Below are 10,982 nucleotides of genomic sequence, written 5' to 3'. Positions count from 1 at the left end.
TGGAAAGGGCCAAAGAAAGTCCAGGATGGGGGACCCAGGCCGGCTGTGGCTGGCTGGCCACTCCTAATCCTGACCCAGCTGTGGAATCCATTCCCCTCTCTAAATACTTTCCTGGGTGGCAGCGTCAAGCCACTATTAAAGGGGATGAATGTTGATCCCATGAAGAGGAAAACCAGAGAGAGTCCTATAAAATGACTTCTTGCTACCAATTCTGTTCTAAGCGGGACTGAAAGAAGAAGAAAAGTGTGCCTTTATTGAACTTGAATAGCAGAACTTGAAAATGTTAACACACCCTTGTTGGTGAAAATTTTAATATATTACCTACATGCCTCAAATTTTATTTATGGAAAAAAAATTGTGTATGTCTATAGTGGATCCGCTTTTAAGCCAATGACACTAGAAATATCTAGAAAAGTCTTTCTTTCCAAGGGGTGAAGCTCAGTGTCTTTTTCTCTGTGATTTAGAAGATCAGATCATAGCTTCAAGCAGGGGGATCTCGTGACTGGAACTAGGGATACAATTTGAGTTGGGCAGGCAGAGTGGCCTGGGTCCAGGGGGGACAAGTGGTCCTCACACTCCTTTGAAGTAACGAGTCAGCGGGCTTGGAATGGTGCCTTGACTACCATGTTCGAGGGTGACCTATTAGTTCTCCCTTTCTGCTGCCCGGGCAAAATCAGCTCATCATGTTTGACAGACTGGGTGGCAGTTTCCAGGAGTCCTACCGGGAGGGCACACGTGGGGAGAGAGGGCGGCACCTCTATACCATTGGGTGGTGGGTTTATATTGTGCAATACTGGGAGAAGCATGCAGGTGATTCCTTTTAGATTCATCTGTGACCACCTGCTTTAATAGGATTTTCTGCAGGACATTCTAGAGTTGGGAGTCCAGGTTAGGGCTTCCAGGCTGACAAGGATGAGGGTTTCTATAAACAGTATTCTGATGTTTATCAAACTGGTGAGATTTCAGGTTTTGATTTTTGTTCAGGAAGCACTTTCGAGAATGTGGGAATTCTGGGTTTTTTGTTTTGTTTTTTTTTTTGTTTTTTTTTTTTTTTTGCACTAGTCTGTAATTTGTTACCTCTTTACCTTCAATAATGCAGCGACTCAGATCTTCATATACAATTGCATTCTATTTGTTGGAGTATTTTTTAGAAGTATACCAGAAAGAAAAGAAGTGGAGCACAATCATTAAAGATTAATATTTAAATCTCTGTCTCTGAAACTATCGATTTTATTGCCTGTCATTTTATTTTCCCTGAACAATCCCCCTTTAAAACTTAGTTGCAACATGACTCTAAACTTCCGGGGTTGGGATTTTTAACTACTCATGTGATTTCTTGGTTTCACCTTGGAAACCTTTCACACACAGCAAAGGATGCAAGGGCTCACAGGAAAACACCAGTGAATATGTTAGACAATCAGCAGTGGGACTCCTTCTCCATCCCCATCAACATGGAGAAATTGTCTTATTTTCTGGTATTTGAAAATTTTGGAATACTGCTGGGTGGTTGGCATGAGAGAGGGAGAAGGATGTGTATACAAGGTTGTTAGAACACAACTTCTGTCCCCCACAATCCTAAGTTGTTCCATAGAAAGCAGTGAAGAATACAGTCAGAAAACAACAAGCTTAGGACCCTGTGCCCCAAATCCCAATTTTAAATATTAAAATAAATTATATATATATGTTCCTTCTGCTGAAGAGATTAAATCTCATAGAATATTATGTTGAAATATAATTTATCAGGAGGCAAGATTTGCATTTTTGAGAAAAATAAGAGTAAATTTTCAGGATATTTACATTTTTGAAATCTGAGATTGAAAATGACCATTATAAATAAATAGAATTCCTGGTTTTCTGTTTTAATAAATATTCTACATCATGAGTTTAACTTTCTGGAACTAAAAAAACATGAAAAAATTTATAGCACTTCTTGTTTAACAGGTAGATCAAATTCAACTTTCACTAATAGTCACATAAAGAATTGGAATGATATGTAAATTTCTAGAAAGAACCAAAGTCATTTTATATTATTATCAGTTTAATTTTTTATTTGTTGAATGCAAAAGGCAATAAAAATTTTGACTTTAGCTTTTTCTTTATATTTCTTCTTTGGGTAAATATTAAAATCCAGTCAGTATGGAAAGAGATGTTATGAAGATAATTTTTTAAGTATCATAACAATTGAAATATCTATAGTAGAGCCCCAGTCCTTTGCAAATTGATCCCTTAGTTTAAAAAAATATATATATAATCTGAAAAAAGTTCCAGTGTGCCTATAGAATTTTGACATATCTTCTGCGTATATTGTCATAAATTTAGTTTGAACTACCTGTAAGTAAAAATTCAGAACTTAGTGATTTATTTATACAGCTAAGGGTTGACTGTTGGAAAGAGTTATATCTGTCAGCTAAGAATCAGAAATCGGCACCAACATCTATTTTAAAATACGTGTTTTATGATATATGTCCCCAAAATGTCTGGGCTGAAATTCTTTCAACCTTTGCTAAGCTTCGTGCACTGTTTTCCTGGTAAGTAGGGGTGTTGGTTTATATGAAAAGTATAGAGAAACGCAGTTATTACATGTCTCGGCAGGGTTGGCATTTGTTGTACTGCCCAGGAGTCATGCGTACGTTGGCATTTTATAATCAATTATGAAAATAGTAATATTCTCACTAGTTCAAAGTGCACACTGGACTTAATTCTCTAAAGAGTGATTAAAGGAGATTACTTGGTCCAGATGAAGTAGTTGGCATCATCAGGCTAGGGCCTGAACAGTCTTCAATCAAGGGTTCTAGGAGCCCCTAATGATGCTGAAACCTACAGATTTTCAAGCTCCATAGAAATAAATGGCCTAGTGTTTACGTGTAACCTACACTCATCCTGCTGTATCCTTTAACCCATCTTTGGATTGTTTTTAATATACCTAATACAATGTACATGCTATGTCGGTGGTTATTATACTGTATTAGGGAACAATGGCCCCCAAAATCTGATATTCAGTACAAATGTATGTTTTAAAATACGGTTTGATCCACGACTGGTTGAGTCTGCATCTGCAGTGGGTGTGGTGGAGGGGCCTGGACTTTTGAGGCCTTCATAAACCTCAACAAGAACACTTAAAAGCCTAGAGTCCTCTTGGTGACCTGTGTTTTCATTATTTGCAGTCTCCACTTTTAGAACCAAGTGTGTAGCTCGCTGCTACTTTCTGTCTTGCTTTTTGGCCAGCTCTTTTCTTCAGAAAGAATGCAGGAGGGGGCACCATTTGGCCACATGGACAGCTCTTGTCCCTGGTAAATGATTCAGAACTCCTGCGGTTACATACTCCATATCCAGCCGATCTCCTCAGACAGGGTCAGCCCCCATAGACATACAGGAGAAACACCCAGTTGGGTAGTTTTTGAATACTAATATTATATGGGTGGTTCATTTTAAAAAGTCTCTTTTGTCTTTTTCTCTTTTTCTGCAATTTTTTGAATACATTTCTGTTGTACAACTTCTAAGCATAGTCAATAAATTGTGATCGGTTTTCCTGACCTGTATGGTAAGGGAATGAGTTTTTCTTGATGTAGAGTTAACCACCCAGAAAGTAGAGAACATGTTTTCTGTCTTTTGTTTGCTGTGTGTGTGTGTGTGTGTGTGTGTGTGTGTGTGTGTGTGTGTGTGTCACAGGGGCATTCTACCTCTGAGTTACACCTCCATTCTCCACCCTGTTACTGAGGATGGCTGTGAACCTGTGATCTTCCTGTCTCAGCCTTCCAAGTAAGTGGGATTAAAAATGTGTACTACCATGCCCAGCTAGATAATCATAATTTTGTTTTATTTTGTTTTGGGGGGGTACTGGGGATAGAACACAGGGGCTTCCTACCTTTGAGCTATACTCCCAGACCTATTTTATATTTTATTTGCAAACAGGGTCTCACTAGGCTGAATCTGCATGGCATATGGATCATTTTGAATGGCTTGTAACTACTTTGTATGTGACTTAGGTTTTATGAGGATCTGTTACCCTTTTACTGCAGGGCAATGAAAAGTCACCCTAGGAAATGCCCAGCACAGCATGCCACAGTGCTGACAACTCTGATTTTTCACTTCTGTGACAAAACATTTTGAATTAAAGATTCAAACTTTTTATCCTTTTTAAATTTATGACTGCATTGAGTCATAAATATGACTGGTAACTAAATCTCAAATTTAAATGAGGCTCTTTGCAAAAGTCCACATGGTTTTCTCTGTTTGTCAAAGAGAAATTTTGCATATGTACATCGATTTTGTGTCTACGAAAAGTCTTACAACTTTGTAAATATTAAATTACAGGTAAACCTTTAATTAATACCTGTGAAGAAAATGATGTATCTCAAGAAACCAGGATAGTCCCAGAAATTCCAATTTTTAGATTTATGTATCAAACCACTCTCATTTGTACTAAGTGGGGCTGGAATCCTGGATGGCTGGAATTTATGAAAGATAAGAACTTTAAGAATATTTAAAAATTCAATTCTACTAGTTCCAAGGCTAACAACTATTACTCTGTAATAGAATCTGATTAGAGGAATACGGGTTTTAAATTATTCATTAATTTCTATTTGTAAATAGACCCTGCCTGGTAAGTGATTCAAATATAATGTATGCTCTGAAATATTAAATACTGCCTTCTCAAGACAACCCAAACAAAAGCAGTTCATGCCAGAGTATTAGCTCACTTTTCCATTACTAGGACTGAAATACCTGACAGCAACGAATTAAAGGAGAAAATGTTTCATTTGGACTCAATGTCAGAAGTTCAGTTTATGGCAGCCCAGCTCCGAGGCAGAAGCATTATGGCGTAGGGCATCGTGGAGGAAAGCTACCTATTTCATGGTAGCCAGGAGGGGGTGGGGGAAGAGGAGGTGAGAGGAGATGAGAGGTGAGGTGAGGTGAGGTGAGGTGAGGTGAGGTGAGGAGAGGAGAAGAGAGGAGAGGAGAGAGAGAGAGAGAGAGAGAGAGAGAGAGAGAGAGAGAAAGAAAAGAGGAGAGAGAGAGGAGAGAGAGAGAGAGAGAGAGAGAGAGAAAGAAAAGAGGAGAGAGAGAGGAGAGAGAGAGAGAGAAAGAAAAGAGGAGAGAGAGAGGAGAGAGAGAGAGAAAGAAAAGAGGAGAGAGAGAGGAGAGAGAGAGAGAGAGAGAGAGAAAGAAAAGAGGAGAGAGAGAGGAGAGAGAGAGAGAGAGAGAGAAAAAGAAAGAAAAGAGGAGAGAGAGAGGAGAGAGAGAGAGAGAGAGAGAGCGTGCGAGAGCGAGCTCAAAGGCTGTACCTCCGAGACCCACTTCTTCCAACCAGTCATACCTTAGTTACCACCCAGTAAATCCATTAAATTATTAAAATATCACTTCATTGATAAGGTTAGAACCCTAATATTTCAGTTATTTCACCTCTGAACATTTTTACATTGCCAACACACGATCATTTATATAGAGGACATTTTATATAAAAGCTCATTCCATATATAAATCATAAGAGCCAGTAACTACCTTACCAAATGATGTTTAAAGATTAGGAAGCCGATGTAGGAATCCACCAAGTTCAGGTTTTAACTATTACACAGTGTTTGGTACCTGACTAATAAATAAGATTGCTACCATATCTGTTTCTTCCTTTACTTTTGGGTATCTTTATTTATTTATTTATTTTTTTTCGGGTCTGGGGATGAAACCCAGGGGCATTTAACCTCCAAGCTACATCCCCAGCCCTATTTTTTTTTTTATTTTTATTTTGAAACAGGGTCTCACTAAGTTGCAGAGGGCCTCGCTAAGTAGCTGAGGTTGTTCGCGAACTGCGATCCTCCGGTCTCAGCCTCCCGAATGCTGGGATGACAAGCGTGCGCCACCGCGCCCGGCTTTAAGTTCTTACCATTAGCTAGAAAGTGATCCTGACCAGCAGTCACAACCTGGCATGCCCTCAGGGTGTTATTTGTTCCAAAGAGGTGGCACACTGCAGGTACTCTGAAGGTGGTTTAAAGAAAACCTAATGCTTGTTGGTGAGGTTACAGACTGGCACTGCCAGAAGTGGGACTCTGTGATGCCCAGGCCAGGGCTTCAGCGACATCAACAGATGACTGAAGGCAAACAAGCACCCAGCTGCTTTCATGCCAGTGCCAGGTACTGCAGTCAGCAACAGAACACATCAATGACACTGGGTTTATTTAAGAAATATCACGTGGTTTTGATTTCATTAAGCAAACCTGGGACAAGCTTAGGGAGGTGAGCTATTACACCCAAACAAACAAAATTCTTCAGTTTAGAGGAGGGCTGCAGTCTCTACCATGAGAAATGAAATACAGTAGCCCCCCACCCTCCCACGCCATACTTGAAGTTTTACTCCGCTGAGTTTCAGTTACTCCTGGACCACCTAAGTTCAGAGATATCATATGGAGATTTTCAGAAATAAACAAGTCATGAGTTTTAAAATATACACCGTTCTGGGTAGTGTGATTAAATCTTGCACTATCCTCCTCTCTCCCACCCAGATCATAAATCACCCCTTCGTCCAGCGGATCCATGCTGGATGTGCTGCCCACCATTGTAGTGGCCTTGCATATCAGATAGACTTCCACAGTAGCGCAATGCTTGTGTTCAAGCAACCCCTATTTTCAATTAATAATGGTTCCAATGCACAGAGTAGTGATGCTGCTAATTCAGAAAGGCTGAAATGCTTCCTTTAGGTGAAAAGGTGAAAGTTCTCAATTTGGAAGGAAAAAGGTCATAGACATGAGTTTGTTAAGAACAAATCCACCCATGAAATTGTGAAGAAAAAAGAAATTTGTGCTGGTTTTCACCGCCACACCTCAAACTGCAGAATTTATGGCCACCACGCAGGACAAGCACTTGGTTAGGGTGGAAAAAATATTAAGCTTATGTGTGTTTAGGAAAACACATAGGCTGTAAGGCTTAGGCAGATTGGGGCCTACTCTGAAGGTCAGAAGAGATTCTTTGATAAGCTCGAATAAATCATGCTATAAACTACAACAATTAATAGGTATTTTAACAGTTTTCCTTCCAGAGTATGCTTTGCAAAAAGGATTTCAAGTTATTAAGATGCAGCATAGTTTAAATCAAGACTGACAAAAATATGATTCTTTGTTCAGACCAGATCCTTAAGGTTCATTTTCATGCTATATAAATTATTAGTGCTAACTAACAGCCCTTCCTGGGTGTCTACAATTTTCTCCCTTCCAGAAACAACACAAGCTGTTTCAAAGTACAACTTTTCAAAATAAGAATCAGCACCACTTTTTAAAAGGTATAAAGCAGGAAGGCAGTTTTGAGTCTTGTTTACACAGAAGCCTATCAAGTATCTGTGAGTTTTAGATGATCTCTTTGGTGAGAAAAAAAAAGAGAATTAAAGTAAAAAAATGGATATGCATTTCTGCATATAATTAGAAAAAAATCCTACTGGTGTTATTTTAAAACCACTCAATTTACTAGCCATCCGTATAAATTTCAGATTTTGTATTTGATATTAGCATCGTGATTTTAAAAGCCAAATGATTGCTTTACAATGTTATGCTACATTTCGGTGTATTAGAGATTAAGTTTTTCAAGCATGTCAGGACGCTGAATTAAATATGTATCAGGGCTGCAGAGAGCACAGCCACCACTAACCCCAGCATTTGGGAGGCTAAGACAAGAGGATTGCAAGTTCAAGGCCAGCATATGGTAACTCAGTGAGACCCTGCTTCAAAATAAAACCACATAAAGGACTGGGGGGTGTAATAAAGATGTAGAATATGTCTAGAGTCAACATCAATTTATATCTGTGTATTATACTTAATATACATATATAATTAAAATACATATGCATATCAGAATACAATGATAGATAAAGCACAATTTATAAGAATAAAGCATGTTTAATTATAATTTTAAAGGGATTACATTATTCACAAAAATTATCATGTCATTGGCAATGTCTTTAGGAAAAAATATAGGCTTGCATAAGCTTTTCAATCTACTTCCCTTTTTTTTTTTTTTTTGGTGGTCCTGGGGCTCCTAGAAACCCTTCTACCTCCAGGCTACACTCCCAGACCTATTTTATACTTTTTATTTGGAAACAGGGTCTCTTAAGCCAGCACGGCTGGCTTCAAACCTTCGTGATCCTCCTGTCTCTGCCTCCCAAGCGCGGGGATTACAAGCGTGTGCCACCACGCCCGGCTCTACTTCCCTTTTTCAATAGCTGTGTCATTCATCACTCTGGATAGATGTGAGATAAACTATTTCAGAAATTTCTTAAAATTACTAGTGAGCTGGGTGTGGTGGCGCATGCTTGTAATCCCCGCGCTTGGGAGGCAGAGACAGGATTGCGCAGGTTCAAAGCCAGCCACGCGCGCTGGCTTAGGAGACCCTGTTTCCAAATAAAAATGTAAAAATAGGTCTGGGAGTGTAGCCCGGAGGTAGAAGGGCTTCCAGGAACCCCAGTACCACCAAAAAAAAAAAAAAAAAAAAATACTATAGTGAAATTATGTTGGGGAACTGGGTGTAGAGTAACACTGCTTTTACTACACATTCTAAATAAATAGATGGACTCTGAATGCAGCTGCCCAAATCCCTGAAACTTCCCCCAGCCTGGGCTGAATCTCACTCCTGATAGGCTTCTAAATATTTCATATTTTCAGGAAAAGATGCTGTGCCGGCTTTGAAACATCCCCCTCAGTGTTCTGGGAAATAAGCTCCAATAAATGCCCATAGAGCGGTCTGCAGGTTACTATAGGATGGGGAAGAATGTGGTTCACACCTACCAACCACCAGCCTAACCTATTCCCCGAGCTGTTTCTAGACACCTGGATGGCACCACGCTAGAACGTCCCCGAGGGCCCCACCTCCGGTTCTCCCTGCATCCTTCCATCGCCAGAAGGCTGGTTTCTGTGGTCTAGGACACGCAGCCAGACCAGAGAACCAGCGATCCCTGGCCTCTGACCACCTTTCACTCACCCATCTAAATAGGAGTGTCAGGTGCATCTCCTGTTCCTTCTGTTGGGTGGGAGAAACCATATCTGCCTCAACACCCAGCTCCAAGCCCCACTCTTTCAGGTTATGGCTGGCATTTCTGTTGGAAAAGGTGCTTGTTTCCTTCGAACACTTAACCAGTCAAGTCCGATGACTCTGAAATAAAATTCCACGGAATATTAAGGTGAACTGTATGAAGCCATTTTGACTTAGAAAACAAAGAATTTCCTATCAGCCAGCCAAAGGAAGTTATCCAACAGAATTTAAAGGACATGACACAAATTTTTCTTGAAAAGGTTTAATTTCCCTGAGATCATATTCCATAAACAATACAAAAGTTAGTCATTAGACCAGTGATTTTCAAACCTTACTGTGCAAACACATCAGCTAGACATTGTGCTAAAATGGTCCGAGAGGCCTGCGCTGGGGCTCTGAGTGGGTGTAACAAGCTCCCGGGTGATGCTGAAGCAGATGGTCTCTGGACCACACACTGAACAGCAAGACGTCAGACTACATAAGAGGCACTGAAACAAATATTTCCTAGGAAAAAAATCATGTTAACAAAATACTGAACTCACGAGTGGAGAATAACACACATGTTTCTCAATCTACTTAGATCAATCTTTGGCTTTTGATATTTCCATATATCTGTTTAATTATAAAGTCTATGTTTAAATCCTTTATTTACTTTTAAAGTGCTATGATTTAAAAAATAAAAACATGGCTCTTTTTTTTTTTTTTGGTAGTACTGGGGATGGAACCCTTCTACCTCTGGGCTACACTCCCAGACCTATTTTATATTTTTATTTGGAAACAGGGTCTCATAAGCCAGTGAGGTTGGCTTTGAACCTGCGTGATCCTCCTGTCTCCGCTTCCCAAGTGTGGGGATTACGAGCGTGCGCCACCACGCCTGGGGCTTCATGGCCATGTTTAAGAGCTTTAAAGAAATCACCTCTTTCTGAGTTGAAGGAAAGAGTCTTTGGAGAAACCCTTGTGAGATTTTACTTTACTGCATAAGCCCCTGATTATTTACTGTTCTTTTGAGTCCAACCTCCATGAGATTTAGCATGCTCCTTAAGGGCAAGGAAATTTCATATATTTTGGTCTCCTCAAAAACACTTAGTTCGCCGGGCATGGTGGTGCACGCTTGTAATCCCCGCGCTTGGGAGGTGGAGACAGGAGGATCACACAGGTTCAAAGCCAGCCACGCTGGCTTAAGAGACCCTGTTTCCAAATAAAACCTATAAATAAACCCTATAAAAATAGGTCTGGGAGAGTAGCCCGGAGGTAGACGAGCTTCCAGGAACCCCAGTACCACCAAAAAAAAAAACCAAAAAAAAAAAAAACCAGTTCTTGTGTACAAATATACAACCGAAATACCAAGTAAGAAGATATTTTTCTTAAAGCCAGATGGGAAAAAGGACAATCCCGAAACTATAACATGCTGTCACAATGTTCTTGCCTACCTCATGCACAACTTTTTAAACTAGAGAATATTTTTTTTTCTGATTTACAAGCAATAAATATTAGTTCTTATAAATTAAGAGTATTAAAATATCATTTGTAATTGTATGTATTTTTAGACTGAAAAAGGTGTATCCTAGTGGACTAATTAAGAAGACTAAAGGGAATGTAAACTTTGGCAGTTTGTGAAGAGAGGGCCCCCAAATAATTTTTATTACAAATCCACGTGCTCTTGGGTGGCCAGCTTCCCTCATTCAGGTTGTCCTGCCAGCCTGTGCAGGCCTCTACCCGGGTCCCTTGGGCACTGCTTAATGGGATGACAGTGTACAGGGCCCAGGAAAAGGCATATAAAAATGCTTCCCTGCCAGTCAGAGCAGCTCTTCCCAGGTGCAAAACTGAAATGAAATAAAGCAAATGATTTTTAACACACATCCATGAACTCAAGTTCCTCATATATGGCATGGCACCTGATCCTTACCCTGCCCCACATATTCCTCTTAGAAGCATTCCTGCTCTTTGATATCAGTGCTGGGTTCCACTGGCAC

The sequence above is a fragment of the Muscardinus avellanarius genome (assembly GCF_963383645.1).
Source record: "Muscardinus avellanarius genome assembly, chromosome: 15".
In the NCBI taxonomy this organism is placed as follows: Eukaryota; Metazoa; Chordata; class Mammalia; order Rodentia; family Gliridae; genus Muscardinus; species Muscardinus avellanarius.
This window is presented reverse-complemented; position numbering follows the sequence as displayed.